The sequence below is a fragment of the Bombina bombina genome, chromosome 1 (assembly GCF_027579735.1).
Source record: "Bombina bombina isolate aBomBom1 chromosome 1, aBomBom1.pri, whole genome shotgun sequence".
NCBI lineage: Eukaryota > Metazoa > Chordata > Amphibia > Anura > Bombinatoridae > Bombina > Bombina bombina.
Genome location: NC_069499.1, coordinates 30,854,875 through 30,879,538, shown reverse-complemented (window position 1 = coordinate 30,879,538; position 24,664 = coordinate 30,854,875). Strand labels below are relative to the sequence as shown.

At 38.5% G+C, this 24,664-nt stretch overlaps 1 protein-coding gene across 1 annotated transcript in view; it reads left to right on the top strand.

Annotated features, from left to right (window-relative positions):
* Positions 1-2,790: 2,790 nt before the first annotated feature.
* Positions 2,791-24,664, top strand: part of SYT16 (synaptotagmin 16) — a 319,451-nt gene continuing 297,577 nt past the window's right edge. Inside the window, exon 1 of the mRNA XM_053697289.1 lies at positions 2,791-2,978. The gene's annotated coding sequence lies outside the window, so the exon portion shown is untranslated. The remainder of the gene's footprint in view (positions 2,979-24,664) is intronic.

Genomic DNA, 24,664 nt, shown 5'->3' with positions numbered 1-24,664 from the left:
TTTCCACCGTTTCCCCTTCTCCCTCGGCTGATAGCCAGAATCAAACAGCAGAAGGCCTCGGTAATTCTGATAGCGCCTGCGTGGCCACGCAGGACTTGGTATGCAGACCTAGTGGACATGTCATCTGTCCCACCATGGACACTGCCAATGAGGCAGGATCTTCTAATACAGGGTCCATTCTTGCATCCAAATCTAGTTTCTCTGCAGCTGACTGCTTGGAGATTGAACGCTTAATTCTATCCAAGCGTGGGTTCTCTGAATCAGTCATAGATACTCTGATCCAAGCTAGAAAACCTGTCACCAGGAAAATTTACCATAAGATATGGCGGAAATATCTTTGTTGGTGTGAATCCAAGGGTTACTCGTGGATTAAGATTAGGATTCCAAGGATATTGTCTTTTCTCCAAGAAGGATTGGAGAAAGGGTTATCAGCTAGTACCTTAAAGGGACAGATATCTGCTCTGTCTATCTTGTTACACAAGCGTCTGGCAGATGTCCCAGACGTTCAAGCATTTGCACAGGCTTTAGTCAGAATCAAGCCTGTCTATAAACCTGTGGCTCCTCCATGGAGTCTAAATTTAGTTCTTTCAGTTCTTCAAGGGGTTCCGTTTCAACCTTTACATTCCATAGATATTAAGTTATTATCTTGGAAAGTTTTGTTTTTGGTAGCTATATCTTCTGCTCGAAGAGTTTCAGAATTATCTGCTTTGCAGTGTAATTCACCCTATCTGGTGTTCCATGCAGATAAGGTAGTTTTACGTACCAAACCTGGTTTTCTTCCTAAAGTGGTTTCTAATAAGAATATTAACCAGGAAATCATTGTTCCTTCTCTGTGTCCTAATCCATCCTCAAGGAAGGAACGACTATTGCACAATCTTGATGTGGTTCGTGCTTTAAAATTCTATTTACAAGCAACTAAAGATTTCAGACAAACATCATCCTTGTTTGTTGTCTATTCTGGTAAGAGGAGAGGTCAGAAAGCAACTGCTACCTCTCTTTCCTTCTGGCTGAAAAGCATCATCCGATTGGCTTATGAGACTGCTGGACAGCAGACTCCTGAACGAATTACAGCTCATTCCACCAGAGCTGTGGCTTTCACATGGGCTTTCAAGAATGAGGCTTCTGTTGAACAGATTTGTAAGGCAGCAACTTGGTCTTCACTGCATACTTTTGCCAAATTTAACAAATTCGATACTTTTGCTTCTTCGGAGGCTATTTTTGGGAGAAAGGTTTTGCAAGCAGTGGTGCCTTTCGTTTAGGTTACCTGTCTTGTTCCCTCCCTTCATCCGTGTCCTAAAGCTTTGGTATTGGTGTCCCACAAGTAAGGATGAATCCGTGGACTGGATACACCTTGTAAGAGAAAACAGAATTTATGCTTACCTGATAAATTACTTTCTCTTACTGTGTAGCCAGTCCACGGCCCGCCCTGGCAATTAAGCCAGGTTAAAATTTATTGTTTAAACTACAGTCACCACTGCACCCTATGGTTTCTCCTTTTTCTCCTAACCGTCGGTCGAATGACTGGGGGGGGCGGAGCCTGAGGGGGAGCTATATGGACAGCTTTGCTGTGTGCTCCTGTAGGGAATGAGAATATCCCACAAGTAAGGATGAATCCGTGGACTGGATACACCGTAAGAGAAAGTAATTTATCAGGTAAGCATAAATTCTGTTTTATGGCGGTCTGTGTAAATGTTTATGTGTATTTATGGCTGTCTGTGCCTGTGTAAACATATATGTGTATTTTGTGTGTGTCCTGTCTATACAAAGGGGTCATTTATGAAGCAGCAGATGCTGTTTCCAACCCACTCCGCTTCAGGTTGGCCTCAAGCGAAGACCGCTGCTCCTTAACTTATCCGCCACCTCTGCGGCAACGGATAGCAATCATCCCGATCACATACGATTGGGATGATTGACACCCCCTGCTAGCGGCCTATTTGGCTGCAAATATGCAGGGGCGTCATTGCACAATCAGTTCACAAGGAATGCACCGGGCCCTGAGATTTCTAGTTAGCCTCTGCCGAGTTAGCATGGTCGCGATATTGCTTATTATGACTCACGCAAACAATAGCGCACCACTTGTAATCTTGCCCTATTTGTTTAACCATTTTTAAAGGGACAGTCAAGTCCAAAAAACCTTTCATGATTTAAATAGGGAATGTCATTTTAAACAACTTTCCAATTTACTTTTATCACCTATTTTGCTTTGTTTTCTTGGTATTCTTAGTTGAAAGATAATTCTAGGAGGTTCATATGCTAATTTCTTAGACTTTGAAGACTGCCTCTAATCTGAATGCATCTGAAGTTACTCTGGAGTCAGCACTGAATAGCTAAAATGCAAGTCTGTCAAAAGAACGGAAATAAGGGGGCAGTCTGCAGAGGCTTAGATACAAGGTAATCACAGAGGTAAAAAGTGTATTTCTATAACAGTGTTGGTTATGCAAAACTGGGGAATGGGTAATAAAGGGATTATCTTTCTTTTTAAACAACAACAATTCCGGTGTTAACTGTCCCTTTAAGTAAAATAAATACATTTGTTTATAAATAAAAATTCTCTGAATAAAGTGCATTTTTACACTAGAATGTTCCTTTACAGGCCGTTTAGAGCAACAAGAGGAAATCCTCTGTCGCTGTCATTTTCCCTTCACTTTGTGCGAAGTCTTTCTTGTATTGGATGGAATTGCACTGAGCTTGACGCATGTACAGACTATGCCCTGAGCTGAACAAATTACAGGAAGGGAGGATATCCAGCTAAGGAAATGTGTGACGTCTTGGCCAGGTTCTAGATGGTGCTGCAGTGAAGGAGATGCAGAGGCTAATGCCTTATTCATGCACATTACCCAGCGGAGCGATGTACAGCGAGGTAAAGACGTGTTACTGTGCAGCAGCTTGCATCACCTACCCCAGGGGCTACATCACTTAGCAGCACGGCTTTAATTAGTTGTATCTCCCGGCACTGCCTCTGTAGTCTCACCTTAAAGGTACATTGTACACTAGATTTTTCTTTGCATAAATGCTTTAGATGATCTATTTATATAGCCCATCTGGCAGTGATTTTGTACCAATGTATAGTTTAGCTTATTTTGTAACAACATTGTGCTGCTTTTCAGACTCCTAGCCAAGCCCCACAGTGTCAGATGTATACATGCGTTTACAGACTCCTGCAGGCTCCTGTTTATGTGACAGGTCTTTTCATATGCTCTTCTTGTTTTATCAGCCCCTTTCAGTGAGTGTCCCAGCCTAACCTCATCAACAGTGCTAAACTGGGAGCTTCCACATAAGTTTTTAAAAGGTTGTATGCTGGATTTTATAGATCAGTATCTGTCCACATCTTCCCTACAACAATGTGCAGTTTACAATGTATAATGTGTTCAAGGCTATGTAAACCTTAAAGGGACAGTATACACACATTTTCATATAACTGAATGTAATAGGCACTACTATATACTATACTATATATATAAGAATTCTTTATAGTAGGGCCTATTACATTCAGTTATATGAAGATTTGTGTATACTGTCCCTTTAAGGTTTACATAGCCTTGAACACATCATACGTTGTAGAGAAGATGTGGACTTTAAATACGTTGTTCCTACAGGGTAGTGTTTTGGTCCAATAAAGATTTCTGTTGTAGAAATGACAGTTCATGCTAATGCTACAGCGAGTGTTTGTGTGCTTTATACCTAAGCTTACTATGGGCTAGACAAGCCGAGAGTAAAAAGTACCAGCGTTATGTAGGTTTAATACCGGCGGCGCTGTTACAAGTAAAGATTTCTGTTGTAGAAATGACAGTTCATGCTAATGCTACAGAGAGTGTTTGTGTGCTATATACCTAAGCTTACTATGGGCTAGACAAGCGGAGAGTAAAAAGTGCCAGCGTTATGTAGGTTTAACTCCGGCGGCGCTGTTACAAGTAAAGATTTCTGTTGTAGAAATGACAATTCATGCTAATGCTACAGAGAGTGTTTGTGTGCTATATACCTAAGCTTACTATGGGCTAGACAAGCGGAGAGTAAAAAGTGCTAGCGTTATGTAGGTTTAACTCCGGCGGCGCTGTTACAAGTAAAGATTTCTGTTGTATTAATGACAGTTCATGCTAATGCTACAGAGAGTGTTTGTGTGCTATATACCTAAGCTTACTATGGGCTAGACAAGCCGAGAGTAAAAAGTGCCAGCGTTATGTAGGTTTAACTCCGGCGGCGCTGTTACAAGTAAAGATTTCTGTTGTAGAAATGACAATTCATGCTAATGCTACAGAGAGTGTTTGTGTGCTATATACTTAAGCTTACTATGGGCTAGACAAGCCGAGAGTAAAAAGTGCTAGCGTTATGTAGGTTTAACACCGGCGGCGCTGTTACAAGTAAAGATTTCTGTTGTAGAAATGACAATTCATGCTAATGCTACAGAGAGTGTTTGTGTGCTATATACCTAAGCTTACTATGGGCTAGACAAGCCGAGAGTAAAAAGTGCAGGCGTTATGTAGGTTTAACTCCGGCGGCGCTGTTACAAGTAAAGATTTCTGTTGTAGAAATGACAGTTCATGCTAATGCTACAGCGAGTGTTTGTGTGCTATATACCTAAGCTTACTATGGGCTAGACAAGTCGAGAGTAAAAAGTGCAAGCGTTATGTAGGTTTAATACCGGCGGCGCTGTTACAAGTAAAGATTTCTGTTGTAGAAATGACAATTCATGCTAATGCTACAGCGAGTGTTTGTGTGCTATATACCTAAGCTTACTATGGGCTAGACAAGCCGAGAGTAAAAAGTGCCAGCGTTATGTAGGTTTAATACCGGTGGCGCTGTTACAAGTAAAGATTTCTGTTGTAGAAATGACAGTTCATGCTAATGCTACAGAGAGTGTTTGTGTGCTATATACCTAAGCTTACTATGGGCTAGACAAGCCGAGAGTAAAAAGTGCAGGCGTTATGTAGGTTTAACACCGGCGGTGCTGTTACAAGTAAAGATTTCTGTTGTAGAAATGACAGTTCATGCTAATGCTACTGAGAGTGTTTGTGTGCTATATACCTAAGCTTACTATGGGCTAGACAAGCCGAGAGTAAAAAGTGCTAGCGTTATGTAGGTTTAATACCGGCGGCGCTGTTACAAGTAAAGATTTCTGTTGTAGAAATGACAATTCATGCTAATGCTACAGAGAGTGTTTGTGTGCTATATACCTAAGCTTACTATGGGCTAGACAAGCCGAGAGTAAAAAGTGCCAGCGTTATGTAGGTTTAACACCGGCGGCGCTGTTACAAGTAAAGATTTCTGTTGTAGAAATGACAATTCATGCTAATGCTACAGAGAGTGTTTGTGTGCTATATACCTAAGCTTACTATGGGCTAGACAAGCCGAGAGTAAAAAGTGCCAGCGTTATGTAGGTTTAACTCCGGCGGCGCTGTTACAAGTAAAGATTTCTGTTGTAGAAATGACAATTCATGCTAATGCTACAGAGAGTGTTTGTGTGCTATATACCTAAGCTTACTATGGGCTAGACAAGCCGAGAGTAAAAAGTGCAGGCGTTATGTAGGTTTAACACCGGCGGCGCTGTTACAAGTAAAGATTTCTGTTGTAGAAATAACAGTTCATGCTAATGCTACAGAGAGTGTTTGTGTGCTATATACCTAAGCTTACTATGGGCTAGACAAGCCGAGAGTAAAAAGTACCAGCGTTATGTAGGTTTAACATCGGCGGCGCTGTTACAAGTAAAGATTTCTGTTATAGAAATGACAATTCATGCTAATGCTACAGAGAGTGTTTGTGTGCTATATACCTAAGCTTACTATGGGCTAGACAAGCCGAGAGTAAAAAGTGCTAGCGTTATGTAGGTTTAACACCGGCGGCGCTGTTACAAGTAAAGATTTCTGTTGTAGAAATGACAGTTCATGCTATGCTACAGAGAGTGTTTGTGTGCTATATACCTAAGCTTACTATGGGCTAGACAAGCCGAGAGTAAAAAGTGCAGGCGTTATGTAGGTTTAACACCGGCGGCGCTGTTACAAGTAAAGATTTCTGTTGTAGAAATGACAATTCATGCTAATGCTACAGAGAGTGTTTGTGTGCTATATACCTAAGCTTACTATGGGCTAGACAAGCGGAGGGTAAAAAGTGCCAGCGTTATGTAGGTTTAACACCGGCGGCGCTGTTACAAGTAAAGATTTCTGTTGTAGAAATGACAGTTCATGCTAATGCTACAGAGAGTGTTTGTGTGCTATATACCTAAGCTTACTATGGGCTAGACAAGCGGAGAGTAAAAAGTGCAAGCGTTATGTAGGTTTAACTCCGGCGGCGCTGTTACAAGTAAAGATTTCTGTTGTAGAAATGACAATTCATGCTAATGCTACAGAGAGTGTTTGTGTGCTATATACCTAAGCTTACTATGGGCTAGACAAGCCGAGAGTAAAAAGTGCAGGCGTTATGTAGGTTTAACACCGGCGGCGCTGTTACAAGTAAAGATTTCTGTTGTAGAAATGACAGTTCATGCTAATGCTACAGAGAGTGTTTGTGTGCTATATACCTAAGCTTACTATGGGCTAGACAAGCCGAGAGTAAAAAGTGCCAGCGTTATGTAGGTTTAACACCGGCGGTGCTGTTACAAGTAAAGATTTCTGTTGTAGAAATGACAATTCATGCTAATGCTACAGAGAGTGTTTGTGTGCTATATACCTAAGCTTACTATGGGCTAGACAAGCCAAGAGTAAAAAGTACCAGCGTTATGTAGGTTTAACTCCGGCGGCGCTGTTACAAGTAAAGATTTCTGTTGTAGAAATGACAATTCATGCTAATGCTACAGAGAGTGTTTGTGTGCTATATACCTAAGCTTACTATGGGCTAGACAAGCCGAGAGTAAAAAGTGCCAGCGTTATGTAGGTTTAATACCGGCGGCGCTGTTACAAGTAAAGATTTCTGTTGTAGAAATGACAGTTCATGCTAATGCTACAGAGAGTGTTTGTGTGCTATATACCTAAGCTTACTATGGGCTAGACAAGCCGAGAGTAAAAAGTGCAAGCGTTATGTAGGTTTAATACCGGCGGCGCTGTTACAAGTAAAGATTTCTGTTGTAGAAATGACAATTCATGCTAATGCTACAGCGAGTGTTTGTGTGCTATATACCTAAGCTTACTATGGGCTAGCAAGTCTAGAGTAAAAAGTGCAAGCGTTATGTAGGTTTAACACCGGCGGCGCTGTTAGAAGTAAAGATTTCTGTTGTAGAAATGACAGTTCATGCTAATGCTACAGAGAGTGTTTGTGTGCTATATACCTAAGCTTACTATGGGCTAGACAAGCCGAGAGTAAAAAGTGCTAGCGTTATGTAGGTTTAACACCGGCGGTGCTGTTACAAGTAAAGATTTCTGTTGTAGAAATGACAGTTCATGCTAATGCTACTGAGAGTGTTTGTGTGCTATATACCTAAGCTTACTATGGGCTAGACAAGCCGAGAGTAAAAAGTACCAGCATTATGTAGGTTTAACACCGGCGGCGCTGTTACAAGTAAAGATTTCTGTTGTAGAAATGACAGTTCATGCTAATGCTACAGAGAGTGTTTGTGTGCTATATACCTAAGCTTACTATGGGCTAGACAAGCCGAGAGTAAAAAGTTCAGGCGTTATGTAGGTTTAACACCGGCGGCGCTGTTACAAGTAAAGATTTCTGTTGTAGAAATGACAATTCATGCTAATGCTACAGAGAGTGTTTGTGTGCTATATACCTAAGCTTACTATGGGCTAGACAAGCCGAGAGTAAAAAGTGCCAGCGTTATGTAGGTTTAACACCGGCGGCGCTGTTACAAGTAAAGATTTCTGTTGTATTAATGACAGTTCATGCTAATGCTACAGAGAGTGTTTGTGTGCTATATACCTAAGCTTACTATGGGCTAGACAAGCCGAGAGTAAAAAGTGCTAGCGTTATGTAGGTTTAACACCGGCGGCGCTGTTACAAGTAAAGATTTCTGTTGTAGAAATGACAATTCATGCTAATGCTACAGAGAGTGTTTGTGTGCTATATACCTAAGCTTACTATGGGCTAGACAAGCCGAGAGTAAAAAGTGCAGGCGTTATGTAGGTTTAACACCGGCGGCGCTGTTACAAGTAAAGATTTCTGTTGTTGAAATGACAGTTCATGCTAATGCTACAGAGAGTGTTTGTGTGCTATATACCTAAGCTTACTATGGGCTAGACAAGACGAGAGTAAAAAGTGCCAGCGTTATGTAGGTTTAACTCCGGCGGCGCTGTTACAAGTAAAGATTTCTGTTGTAGAAATGACAATTCATGCTAATGCTACAGAGAGTGTTTGTGTGCTATATACCTAAGCTTACTATGGGCCAGACAAGCCGAGAGTAAAAAGTGCAGGCGTTATGTAGGTTTAACATCGGCGGCGCTGTTACAAGTAAAGATTTCTGTTGTAGAAATGACAGTTCATGCTAATGCTACAGAGAGTGTTTGTGTGCTATATACCTAAGCTTACTATGGGCTAGACAAGCCGAGAGTAAAAAGTGCTAGCGTTATGTAGGTTTAACACCGGCGGCGCTGTTACAAGTAAAGATTTCTGTTGTAGAAATGACAATTCATGCTAATGCTACAGAGAGTGTTTGTGTGCTATATACCTAAGCTTACTATGGGCTAGACAAGCCGAGAGTAAAAAGTGCAGGCGTTATGTAGGTTTAACACCGGCGGCGCTGTTACAAGTAAAGATTTCTGTTGTTGAAATGACAGTTCATGCTAATGCTACAGAGAGTGTTTGTGTGCTATATACCTAAGCTTACTATGGGCTAGACAAGACGAGAGTAAAAAGTGCCAGCGTTATGTAGGTTTAACACCGGCGGCGCTGTTACAAGTAAAGATTTCTGTTGTAGAAATGACAATTCATGCTAATGCTACAGAGAGTGTTTGTGTGCTATATACCTAAGCTTACTATGGGCTAGACAAGCCGAGAGTAAAAAGTGCTAGCGTTATGTAGGTTTAACACCGGTGGCGCTGTTACAAGTAAAGATTTCTGTTGTAGAAATGACAGTTCATGCTAATGCTACAGAGAGTGTTTGTGTGCTATATACCTAAGCTTACTATGGGCTAGACAAGCGGAGGGTAAAAAGTGCAAGCGTTATGTAGGTTTAACACCGGTGGCGCTGTTACAAGTAAAGATTTCTGTTGTAGAAATGACAATTCATGCTAATGCTACAGAGAGTGTTTGTGTGCTATATACCTAAGCTTACTATGGGCTAGACAAGCCGAGAGTAAAAAGTGCCAGCGTTATGTAGGTTTAACACCGGCGGTGCTGTTACAAGTAAAGATTTCTGTTGTAGAAATGACAATTCATGCTAATGCTACAGAGAGTGTTTGTGTGCTATATACCTAAGCTTACTATGGGCTAGACAAGCCGAGAGTAAAAAGTGCAGGCGTTATGTAGGTTTAACACCGGCGGCGCTGTTACAAGTAAAGATTTCTGTTGTTGAAATGACAGTTCATGCTAATGCTACAGAGAGTGTTTGTGTGCTATATACCTAAGCTTACTATGGGCTAGACAAGACGAGAGTAAAAAGTGCCAGCGTTATGTAGGTTTAACTCCGGCGGCGCTGTTACAAGTAAAGATTTCTGTTGTAGAAATGACAATTCATGCTAATGCTACAGAGAGTGTTTGTGTGCTATATACCTAAGCTTACTATGGGCTAGACAAGCCGAGAGTAAAAAGTGCAGGCGTTATGTAGGTTTAACACCGGTGGCGCTGTTACAAGTAAAGATTTCTGTTGTAGAAATGACAGTTCATGCTAATGCTACAGAGAGTGTTTGTGTGCTATATACCTAAGCTTACTATGGGCTAGACAAGCCGAGAGTAAAAAGTGCAGGCGTTATGTAGGTTTAACACCGGCGGTGCTGTTACAAGTAAAGATTTCTGTTGTAGAAATGACAATTCATGCTAATGCTACAGAGAGTGTTTGTGTGCTATATACCTAAGCTTACTATGGGCTAGACAAGCCGAGAGTAAAAAGTGCTAGCGTTATGTAGGTTTAATACCGGCGGTGCTGTTACAAGTAAAGATTTCTGTTGTAGAAATGACAGTTCATGCTAATGCTACAGAGAGTGTTTGTGTGCTATATACCTAAGCTTACTATGGGCTAGACAAGCGGAGAGTAAAAAGTGCAAGCGTTATGTAGGTTTAACACCGGCGGTGCTGTTACAAGTAAAGATTTCTGTTGTAGAAATGACAGTTCATGCTAATGCTACAGAGAGTGTTTGTGTGCTATATACCTAAGCTTACTATGGGCTAGACAAGCGGAGAGTAAAAAGTGCAAGCGTTATGTAGGTTTAACACCGGCGGCGCTGTTACAAGTAAAGATTTCTGTTGTAGAAATGACAATTCATGCTAATGCTACAGAGAGTGTTTGTGTGCTTTATACCTAAGCTTACTATGGGCTAGACAAGCCGAGAGTAAAAAGTGCAAGCGTTATGTAGGTTTAATACCGGCGGCGCTGTTACAAGTAAAGATTTCTGTTGTAGAAATGACAATTCATGCTAATGCTACAGCGAGTGTTTGTGTGCTATATACCTAAGCTTACTATGGGCTAGCAAGTCTAGAGTAAAAAGTGCAAGCGTTATGTAGGTTTAACACCGGCGGCGCTGTTAGAAGTAAAGATTTCTGTTGTAGATATGACAGTTCATGCTAATGCTACAGAGAGTGTTTGTGTGCTATATACCTAAGCTTACTATGGGCTAGACAAGCCGAGAGTAAAAAGTGCTAGCGTTATGTAGGTTTAACACCGGCGGTGCTGTTACAAGTAAAGATTTCTGTTGTAGAAATGACAGTTCATGCTAATGCTACTGAGAGTGTTTGTGTGCTATATACCTAAGCTTACTATGGGCTAGACAAGCCGAGAGTAAAAAGTACCAGCATTATGTAGGTTTAACACCGGCGGTGCTGTTACAAGTAAAGATTTCTGTTGTAGAAATGACAGTTCATGCTAATGCTACAGAGAGTGTTTGTGTGCTATATACCTAAGCTTACTATGGGCTAGACAAGCCGAGAGTAAAAAGTTCAGGCGTTATGTAGGTTTAACACCGGCGGCGCTGTTACAAGTAAAGATTTCTGTTGTAGAAATGACAATTCATGCTAATGCTACAGAGAGTGTTTGTGTGCTATATACCTAAGCTTACTATGGGCTAGACAAGCCGAGAGTAAAAAGTGCCAGCGTTATGTAGGTTTAACACCGGCGGCGCTGTTACAAGTAAAGATTTCTGTTGTATTAATGACAGTTCATGCTAATGCTACAGAGAGTGTTTGTGTGCTATATACCTAAGCTTACTATGGGCTAGACAAGCCGAGAGTAAAAAGTGCTAGCGTTATGTAGGTTTAACACCGGCGGCGCTGTTACAAGTAAAGATTTCTGTTGTAGAAATGACAGTTCATGCTAATGCTACAGAGAGTGTTTGTGTGCTATATACCTAAGCTTACTATGGGCTAGACAAGCCGAGAGTAAAAAGTGCAGGCGTTATGTAGGTTTAACACCGGCGGCGCTGTTACAAGTAAAGATTTCTGTTGTTGAAATGACAGTTCATGCTAATGCTACAGAGAGTGTTTGTGTGCTATATACCTAAGCTTACTATGGGCTAGACAAGACGAGAGTAAAAAGTGCCAGCGTTATGTAGGTTTAACTCCGGCGGCGCTGTTACAAGTAAAGATTTCTGTTGTAGAAATGACAATTCATGCTAATGCTACAGAGAGTGTTTGTGTGCTATATACCTAAGCTTACTATGGGCTAGACAAGCCGAGAGTAAAAAGTGCAGGCGTTATGTAGGTTTAACATCGGCGGCGCTGTTACAAGTAAAGATTTCTGTTGTAGAAATGACAGTTCATGCTAATGCTACAGAGAGTGTTTGTGTGCTATATACCTAAGCTTACTATGGGCTAGACAAGCCGAGAGTAAAAAGTGCTAGCGTTATGTAGGTTTAACACCGGCGGCGCTGTTACAAGTAAAGATTTCTGTTGTAGAAATGACAATTCATGCTAATGCTACAGAGAGTGTTTGTGTGCTATATACCTAAGCTTACTATGGGCTAGACAAGCCGAGAGTAAAAAGTGCAGGCGTTATGTAGGTTTAACACCGGCGGCGCTGTTACAAGTAAAGATTTCTGTTGTTGAAATGACAGTTCATGCTAATGCTACAGAGAGTGTTTGTGTGCTATATACCTAAGCTTACTATGGGCTAGACAAGACGAGAGTAAAAAGTGCCAGCGTTATGTAGGTTTAACTCCGGCGGCGCTGTTACAAGTAAAGATTTCTGTTGTAGAAATGACAATTCATGCTAATGCTACAGAGAGTGTTTGTGTGCTATATACCTAAGCTTACTATGGGCTAGACAAGCCGAGAGTAAAAAGTGCAGGCGTTATGTAGGTTTAACACCGGCGGCGCTGTTACAAGTAAAGATTTCTGTTGTAGAAATGACAATTCATGCTAATGCTACAGAGAGTGTTTGTGTGCTATATACCTAAGCTTACTATGGGCTAGACAAGCCGAGAGTAAAAAGTGCTAGCGTTATGTAGGTTTAACACCGGTGGCGCTGTTACAAGTAAAGATTTCTGTTGTAGAAATGACAGTTCATGCTAATGCTACAGAGAGTGTTTGTGTGCTATATACCTAAGCTTACTATGGGCTAGACAAGCGGAGGGTAAAAAGTGCAAGCATTATGTAGGTTTAACACCGGTGGCGCTGTTACAAGTAAAGATTTCTGTTGTAGAAATGACAATTCATGCTAATGCTACAGAGAGTGTTTGTGTGCTATATACCTAAGCTTACTATGGGCTAGACAAGCCGAGAGTAAAAAGTGCAGGCGTTATGTAGGTTTAACACCGGCGGTGCTGTTACAAGTAAAGATTTCTGTTGTAGAAATGACAATTCATGCTAATGCTACAGAGAGTGTTTGTGTGCTATATACCTAAGCTTACTATGGGCTAGACAAGCCGAGAGTAAAAAGTGCTAGCGTTATGTAGGTTTAATACCGGCGGTGCTGTTACAAGTAAAGATTTCTGTTGTAGAAATGACAGTTCATGCTAATGCTACAGAGAGTGTTTGTGTGCTATATACCTAAGCTTACTATGGGCTAGACAAGCGGAGAGTAAAAAGTGCAAGCGTTATGTAGGTTTAACACCGGCGGTGCTGTTACAAGTAAAGATTTCTGTTGTAGAAATGACAGTTCATGCTAATGCTACAGAGAGTGTTTGTGTGCTATATACCTAAGCTTACTATGGGCTAGACAAGCGGAGAGTAAAAAGTGCAAGCGTTATGTAGGTTTAACACCGGCGGCGCTGTTACAAGTAAAGATTTCTGTTGTAGAAATGACAGTTCATGCTAATGCTACAGAGAGTGTTTGTGTGCTTTATACCTAAGCTTACTATGGGCTAGACAAGCCGAGAGTAAAAAGTGCCAGCGTTATGTAGGTTTAACACCGGTGGCGCTGTTACAAGTAAAGATTTCTGTTGTAGAAATGACAGTTCATGCTAATGCTACAGAGAGTGTTTGTGTGCTATATACCTAAGCTTACGATGGGCTAGACAAGCCGAGAGTAAAAAGTGCAGGCGTTATGTAGGTTTAACACCGGCGGCGCTGTTACAAGTAAAGATTTCTGTTGTAGAAATGACAATTCATGCTAATGCTACAGAGAGTGTTTGTGTGCTATATACCTAAGCTTACTATGGGCTAGACAAGCCGAGAGTAAAAAGTGCCAGCGTTATGTAGGTTTAATACCGGTGGCGCTGTTACAAGTAAAGATTTCTGTTGTAGAAATGACAGTTCATGCTAATGCTACAGAGAGTGTTTGTGTGCTATATACCTAAGCTTACTATGGGCTAGACAAGCCGAGAGTAAAAAGTGCTAGCGTTATGTAGGTTTAACACCGGCGGCGCTGTTACAAGTAAAGATTTCTGTTGTATTAATGACAATTCATGCTAATGCTACAGCGAGTGTTTGTGTGCTATATACCTAAGCTTACTATGGGCTAGACAAGCCGAGAGTAAAAAGTGCAGGCGTTATGTAGGTTTAACACCGGCGGCGCTGTTACAAGTAAAGATTTCTGTTGTAGAAATGACAATTCATGCTAATGCTACAGAGAGTGTTTGTGTGCTATATACCTAAGCTTACTATGGGCTAGACAAGCCGAGAGTAAAAAGTGCAGGCGTTATGTAGGTTTAACACCGGCGGCGCTGTTACAAGTAAAGATTTCTGTTGTAGAAATGACAGTTCATGCTAATGCTACAGAGAGTGTTTGTGTGCTATATACCTAAGCTTACTATGGGCTAGACAAGCCGAGAGTAAAAAGTGCCAGCGTTATGTAGGTTTAACACCGGCGGCGCTGTTACAAGTAAAGATTTCTGTTGTAGAAATGACAGTTCATGCTAATGCTACAGAGAGTGTTTGTGTGCTATATACCTAAGCTTACTATGGGCTAGACAAACCGAGAGTAAAAAGTGCCAGCGTTATGTAGGTTTAACACCGGCGGCGCTGTTACAAGTAAAGATTTCTGTTGTAGAAATGACAGTTCATGCTAATGCTACAGAGAGTGTTTGTGTGCTATATACCTAAGCTTACTATGGGCTAGACAAGCGGAGAGTAAAAAGTGCAAGCGTTATGTAGGTTTAACACCGGCGGCGCTGTTACAAGTAAAGATTTCTGTTGTAGAAATGACAATTCATGCTAATGCTACAGAGAGTGTTTGTGTGCTATATACCTAAGCTTACTATGGGCTAGACAAGCGGAGAGTAAAAAGTACAAGCGTTATGTAGGTTTAACACCGGCGGCGCTGTTACAAGTAAAGATTTCTGTTGTAGAAATGACAATTCATGCTAATGCTACAGCGAGTGTTTGTGTGCTATATACCTAAGCTTACTATGGGCTAGACAAGCCGAGAGTAAAAAGTGCAGGCGTTATGTAGGTTTAACACCGGCGGCGCTGTTACAAGTAAAGATTTCTGTTGTAGAAATGACAGTTCATGCTAATGCTACAGAGAGTGTTTGTGTGCTATATACCTAAGCTTACTATGGGCTAGACAAGCCGAGAGTAAAAAGTGCCAGCGTTCTGTAGGTTTAACTCCGGCGGCGCTGTTACAAGTAAAGATTTCTGTTGTAGAAATGACAATTCATGCTAATGCTACAGCGAGTGTTTGTGTGCTATATACCTAAGCTTACTATGGGCTAGACAAGCCGAGAGTAAAAAGTGCAGGCGTTATGTAGGTTTAACACCGGCGGCGCTGTTACAAGTAAAGATTTCTGTTGTAGAAATGACAGTTCATGCTAATGCTACAGAGAGTGTTTGTGTGCTATATACCTAAGCTTACTATGGGCTAGACAAGCCGAGAGTAAAAAGTGCCAGCGTTCTGTAGGTTTAACTCCGGCGGCGCTGTTACAAGTAAAGATTTCTGTTGTAGAAATGACAATTCATGCTAATGCTACAGAGAGTGTTTGTGTGCTATATACCTAAGCTTACTATGGGCTAGACAAGCCGAGAGTAAAAAGTGCCAGCGTTATGTAGGTTTAATACCGGCGGCGCTGTTACAAGTAAAGATTTCTGTTGTAGAAATGACAGTTCATGCTAATGCTACAGAGAGTGTTTGTGTGCTATATACCTAAGCTTACTATGGGCTAGACAAGCCGAGAGTAAAAAGTGCTAGCGTTATGTAGGTTTAACACCGGCGGTGCTGTTACAAGTAAAGATTTCTGTTGTAGAAATGACAATTCATGCTAATGCTACAGAGAGTGTTTGTGTGCTATATACAGTACCTAAGCTTACTATGGGCTAGACAAGCCGAGAGTAAAAAGTACAAGCGTTATGTAGGTTTAACACCGGCGGTGCTGTTACAAGCAAAGATTTCTGTTGTAGAAATGACAATTCATGCTAATGCTACAGAGAGTGTTTGTGTGCTATATACCTAAGCTTACTATGGGCTAGACAAGCCGAGAGTAAAAAGTACCAGCGTTATGTAGGTTTAACACCGGCGGCGCTGTTACAAGTAAAGATTTCTGTTGTAGAAATGACAGTTCATGCTAATGCTACAGAGAGTGTTTGTGTGCTATATACCTAAGCTTACTATGGGCTAGACAAGCGGAGAGTAAAAAGTGCCAGCGTTATGTAGGTTTAATACCGGCGGCGCTGTTACAAGTAAAGATTTCTGTTGTATTAATGACAATTCATGCTAATGCTACAGAGAGTGTTTGTGTGCTATATACCTAAGCTTACTATGGGCTAGACAAGCCGAGAGTAAAAAGTACAAGCGTTATGTAGGTTTAATACCGGCGGCGCTGTTACAAGTAAAGATTTCTGTTGTAGAAATGACAGTTCATGCTAATGCTACAGAGAGTGTTTGTGTGCTATATACCTAAGCTTACTATGGGCTAGACAAGCCGAGAGTAAAAAGTGCTAGCGTTATGTAGGTTTAACACCGGCGGCGCTGTTACAAGTAAAGATTTCTGTTGTAGAAATGACAATTCATGCTAATGCTACAGAGAGTGTTTGTGTGCTATATACTTAAGCTTACTATGGGCTAGACAAGCCGAGAGTAAAAAGTGCAAGCGTTATGTAGGTTTAACACCGGCGGCGCTGTTACAAGTAAAGATTTCTGTTGTAGAAATGACAATTCATGCTAATGCTACAGAGAGTGTTTGTGTGCTATATACCTAAGCTTACTATGGGCTAGACAAGCCGAGAGTAAAAAGTGCCAGCGTTATGTAGGTTTAACACCGGCGGCGCTGTTACAAGTAAAGATTTCTGTTGTAGAAATGACAGTTCATGCTAATGCTACAGAGAGTGTTTGTGTGCTATATACCTAAGCTTACTATGGGCTAGACAAGCCAAGAGTAAAAAGTGCCAGCGTTATGTAGGTTTAATACCGGCGGCGCTGTTACAAGTAAAGATTTCTGTTGTAGAAATGACAGTTCATGCTAATGCTACAGCGAGTGTTTGTGTGCTATATACCTAAGCTTACTATGGGCTAGACAAACGGAGAGTAAAAAGTGCTAGCGTTATGTAGGTTTAACACCGGCGGCGCTGTTACAAGTAAAGATTTCTGTTGTAGAAATGACAATTCATGCTAATGCTACAGAGAGTGTTTGTGTGCTATATACCTAAGCTTACTATGGGCTAGACAAACGGAGAGTAAAAAGTGCCAGCGTTATGTAGGTTTAACACCGGCGGCGCTGTTACAAGTAAATGGTTTATTTTTGTTCTGCAACCGACTACAGTAATTATCCTATATTAGCCATTTTAGCACATTAGATTCCCTCAGGTCATTTATTTCTATCAGGGCCTGTGCTAAATGTAGCCACCAATCAGCAAGCACTAACCAGGGTGCTGAACTAAAAATGGGCCGGCTCCTAAGCTTACATTCCTGCCTTTTCAAATAAACTTTATCTGACTTGCATTTAAGCTAATTAGTGCTGTGTTGTTAGAATCCACGGCGTCAGCACAATGTTGTCTATATGGCTCACATGAACTAGCTTCCCCTGATGTGAAAAGCAAACACAAACGCATGTGATCATGGGGCTGTCTTTAGGGACTTAGAAACAGACAGAAATATAGAGGTTTAAATGTTATAAAGTATGTTAATATAACCATGTTGGTTGTGCAAAGCCGGGGAATGGGTAGTAAAGGCGTTATCTTTTTTTTTTATACAATAACAATTTTTGTGTTTTCTGTCCCTTTAAGCAGAAGAGTTTTTGGTTTATTTCTTTGCTATACACTTTCCATGTTAGTTTACACACATATATATATATATATACACACATACATATACACACACATATATATACACACATACATATACACACACATATATATACACACATACATATACACACACATATATATACACACATACATATACACACACATATATATATACATATACACATATATACACACATACATATACACACACATATATATACACACATACATATACACACACATATATATATATACATATACACACACATACATATACACACACATATATATATACACACATACATATACACACATATATATATACATATACACATATATACACACATACATATACACACACATATATATATATATATATATATACACATACTTATACACACACTTACATATACACATACTTATACACACACATACATATACACATACTTATACACACACATATATATATACACATACATATACACATACTTATACACACATATATATATACACATACATATACACATACATATACACATACATATACACATACTTATACACACACATACATATACACATACATATACACATACTTATACACACACATACATATACACATACTTATACACACACATACATATACACATACATATACACATACTTATACACACACATACATATACACATACATATACACATACATATACACATACTTATACACACACATACATAAACACATACATATACACATACATATACACATACTTATACACATACTTATACACACACATACATATACACATACATATACACATACTTATACACACACATACATATACACATACTTATACACACACTTATACACACATACATATACACATACTTATACACACACATACATATACACATACTTATACACACACTTATACACACACATACATATACACATACTTATAAACACATACATATACACATACTTATACACACATACATATACACATACATATACACATACTTATACACACACATACATATACACATACTTATACACACATACATATACACATACTTATACACACACATACATATACACATACTTATACACTCACATATATACACACAAACACAAATACACAAACACATGCATATACACACACATACTCGCATACATTCACACACTTACATATATACACATACAGATACATATATACATATACACACATACGTATAAATATCAACTCATACCTATAAATACACACATATACACAAACAACTATACACAAATACATATATACACACACATATTCATACACATTCACAGACATACATTTACACTAATAAAGCGTCCACTGTAAGTTTGTAGCGGCGCTAATTATGTAATTGATGTGATTTCATCAATGCGAGACTCGGAGGCACCTGACAACCTCCGACAAGTTGCATTAGAAACAATATAAAAAGTTTGTCTCAAATGATGAAGGGTTGCAGTTAAAAAGTAACATTTATGGAGACATTTAAAAGTAAATCAGCTGTCCATTGTCATAGAAGGTCATCAGCCTCATATACATACATAATTACATATACATACATAGATATACATTACACACATACACACTCATACATATATATACACACACACACACACACACACACACACACATAAATACATACATAATTACATATACATATATAGATATACATTACACACATACACACTCATACATATAAATACACACACTCATACATATAAATACACACACATATACACACACACAGATAGATACACACACACACACACACACATAAATACATACATAATTACATATACATATATAGATATACATTACACACATCCCCACTCATACATATAAATACACACACATATACACACACACAGATACACACACACACACACATAAATACATACATAATTACATATACATATATAGATATACATTACACACATACACACTCATACATATAAATACACACACATATACAAATATATACACGTACATATAAACACACACAGACACACACACATATATACATACATAATTACATATACATACATATACATTACACACATACACACTCATACATATAAATACACACACATATACACACATACATATATACACACACATACAGTATATACATACATAATTACATATACATACATAGATATACATTACACACATACACACTCACATATAAATACACACACATATACAAATATATACACGTACATATACAGACACACACACACACATATATATATACATACATAATTACATATACATACATAGATATACATTACACACATACACACTCATACATATAAATACACACACATATACAAATATATACACATACATATACACACAGACACACACACACATATATACATACATAATTACATATACATACATAGATATACATTACACACATACACACTCATACATATAAATACACACACATATACAACTATATACACGTACATATAAACACACACAGACACACACACACATATATACATACATAATTACATATACATACATAGATATACATTACACACACACAGATACACACACACACATATATATATATATATATACATACATAATTACATATACATACATAGATATACATTACACACATCCACACTCATACATATAAATATACACACATATACAAATATATACATGTACATATACACACACAAACACAAATACACACATAATTACATATACATACATAGATATACATTACACACATATACACTCATACATATACACACACACATATACATACATACATAATTACATATACATACATAGATATACATTACACACACACACACACACACACACACATACATAATTACATATACATACATACATATACAATACACACATACACACTCATACATATAAATACACACACATATACAAATATATACACATACATACACACACACACATATATACATACATAATTACATATACATTATAAAAATATACACAAGTACATATACACACACAGACACACACACACACATATATATATATACATACATAATTACATATACATACATAGATAAACATTACACACATACACACTTATACATATAAATACACACACATATACAAATATATACACATACATATACACACACACAGACACACACACACACATACATATATACATACATAATTACATATACATACATAGATATACATTACACACATACACACTCATACATATAAATACACACACATATACAAATATATACACATACATATACACACACATATATACATACATAATTACATATACATACATAGATATACATTACACACATACACACTCATACATATAAATACACACACATATACAAATATATACACATACATACACACACACACACACATAAATACATACATAATTACATATACATATATAGATATACATTACACACATACACACATATATACATACATAATTACATATACATATATAGATATACATTACACACATACACACTCATACATATAAATACACACACATATGCACACACACAGATACACACACACATAAATACATACATAATTACATATACATACATAGATATACATTACACACATACACACTCATACATATAAATACACACACTCATACATATAAATACACACACATATACACACACACAGATACACACACACACACACACACACACACACACATAAATACATACATAATTACATATACATATATAGATATACATTACACACATCCACACTCATACATATAAATACACACACATATACACACACACAGATACACACACACACACACACATAAATACATACATAATTACATATACATATATAGATATACATTACACACATACACACCAGGGACGTGCATTCATTAGAGGCAGGTGAGGCAGTGCCTCCCCTGGCCAATGTGGGAATTACATCTAATTTTTAATTAAAAAAAAAAAAAAAAAAAATTTTTTTTTTTTTTTTTTTTTTTTTTAAACATATGAAAGGTGACCCCCTCTACCCCCCCACCCCTCCACCAAATTATGCTTATTATTGCAATTTTTATTGTTTCCTAACTTTACTACATTGCATTCATAATAACATAACATAACAGACTAATCCATTCATATTGCACAAGAAGGTAAGAGGCCAGCTGTCCTTCCATTGCGCAATATGAATGTATTAGTCTGTTATGTTATGGGCTGCTTTAGAGACTGCCACCCAGTGGGGAATAATACTAATGCAGCAGTCTCTAATGCAGCCCATAACTGCTCCCACCGGAGGCTAGCCTCGGGAGCCCTGAGTCCTGCCTGCCCGGCCGCTCAGCCAATCAGGCATCAGTATGTCTGAGTCTCTCTAGGCTGAGTTGCCGGGCGGGAAATTGTTGCGCAGCCGCATTGGTGGTCAGGTTGTGTCACGAGTCGCGAGTCCGGCGTCAGAGCAGAGATTGAAGACGACGGACCGGACGTGCTGCTGCAGTTCTCCCAGTCTCTGTTGTCAGGAGTCTCAGTGCCTTATAGGTTAGTAATAATAGCAGCTGGTGCAATGTTAACTGTAAAACGAACTTGTTACTGTAAAACGAACAGTTATTGTCTCCTATCCTTTTTATTACAATTTTTGTGGCCTTTCTGCAACAAAACACCTCAAACTTGTAATTTGGATGAATTTCCTCAATGTAACCAGCAAGTTGGAACAAGTTAATAGCGAAATCGCCATTTTAAGTATGACAGTGATTTAAAAGCTGATCTTTTGTTACCTCATAGTCTGCATCAGAATCATATTTATTTTATCTTTTTATTTGTAGACAGAAAAACAACAAAATAATAATTTTGGATTTGTGGGAATAATTTGGCTAGTTGCTCTAAAGAAGACATGACTTTACTTGCCCAACTCCTCATTACATATTACAAATATTTGTCCGTTACCTGCTGTAAATGCAGGCATAGATTTTTTTTCCTATGCTTATTACTGCCTGAAGACATGATGGTGTTCATTTACTGTTCAACTAATTAATGAGTAATTGTACTACTAGCAGAATGTAATCTATTTTTTATAGTACTGAAATTTAAAATACACTACTATTATCCAGAATAGAGTACTACTACTTAGGCGCAGTAGGCAACTGTATATGGGCATCTGGACAGATAGGACCACCTGTCTAGCCTGTCTAGTAGTAATGTATTTATGTAATCTGTTATCTGATATTTGAGTTGTAGCCAATTGGACAATTTCTGTGCTGCATTAGAGCCTTTTTGGCCTTCTGTTAAAAATATACTTAAAAACAAATAAGTGGGGATGTTAGTGGCATAATTCACCTGAAGTGGTATGAGGCCCCTAAATAATCTGTGCCTAGGGGTGCACAATATGTAATTATGCCCATTAACTGTAATTGAGAATTTTTTTTTATTCTAGATTTTTACCTTTTAAAATGGTATTATAAAATCCTAAAATATATCTCTCATTTGAGTCAGTTATATAATACATGCTTAAAATAATTTATTCTACATTGTGTATTGATGCATCACACAGCCATCTGTCAGGCATTGGGCTAAGCATTCCTTATAAACCATACTTCAGCTGTCAAAATTTAGTAGGATGACTAAGATGTATGTTTATTAAATGTTTTCTGAAAAAGTCTGAACAGTTCTGCTTCATTAGACACCAAACCTCTCATTCACCAGTAGAGCATTACAGTGAGGCCTGACTCAGGAATGTCCCTGAAGTGACACACTTATTGCGCAGACTCTGCATACTTGGATGTGTTTTTTTATTTACTTATACTATTTATCAATGTGCACTACTACAGAAGAGAACCTGCACGCAGTATTTAACAAGCAGTGGTAATCAGACCGCTGTTTTCCTAACCTTTCACCACCTCTAAAGTGGCGAATTTCAATCTCCCCGGTATAGTCTGACCGGGGAGATTAACAGCTCCTGCCCGCTGTGCGCAGGCAGGGGCAGGATTGCACGCAAGCGCAAAATAACGCTCGTGATCAGTGCTGAATTCAGGAGAATTCAGCCCGCCAGAGGCGAGCTGCGGTGGACAGGGGTGCGTATTGCACCCCTGTCCGCCTCAGCTTGATAAGTCGCCCCCTATATATCCCCTTATATATCTTCTGTTGAAGTCTAAAAAAAACTTCTTTTTAAAGGGACAGTCAAAATCATATTTATTTTCTGAATTATGAACCTTTATTTTTGACTAGACTGTTCCTTTAAATATGTGTATTAAAAGTATGTTGTGGCATTATATATATATATATATATATATATATATATATATATATATATATATATATATATATATTAAATTTTGTTTGGAAATCTCCAGTAGTTTACATTGTGTTTAATGGAATTAATAAAGGTGAAGATAACACATTTAATAACAGGGTTAAAGGGACATGAAACCCAAATATTTTCGTTCATGATTCAGATAGAGCAATTGATTTTAAACAACTTTCCAATTTACTTCTATTATCTAATATGTTTTGTTCTCTTGGTATCTTTTGTTTGCTCAGGAGCTGCCGATTGGTGGCTGCACATATCTGCCTCATGTTATTTGCTCACCCAATGTGTTCAGCTAGTTCCCAGTAGTGCATTGCTTCTCCTTTAAAAAAGGGTGAAAAGAGAGTGAAGCAAATTAGATCATTAAAATAAGTCAATTGGAAAGTTATTTAAAATTGTATTCTCTATCTGAATCAGGATTTTTTTTTCATGAGTACTGACTTGCAACTGTGGTGATGATGAATGCAGAGAAATTGGACATAGAAGAAAACACAGGATCTGTCTATTTAAAGGGACAGTCAAGTCCAAAAAAAACTTGCATGTTTCAAATAGGGCATGTAATTTTAAACAACTTTCCAATTTACTTTTATCACCAATTTTGCTTTGTTCTCTTGGTATTCTTAGTTGAAAGCTAAACCTAGTAG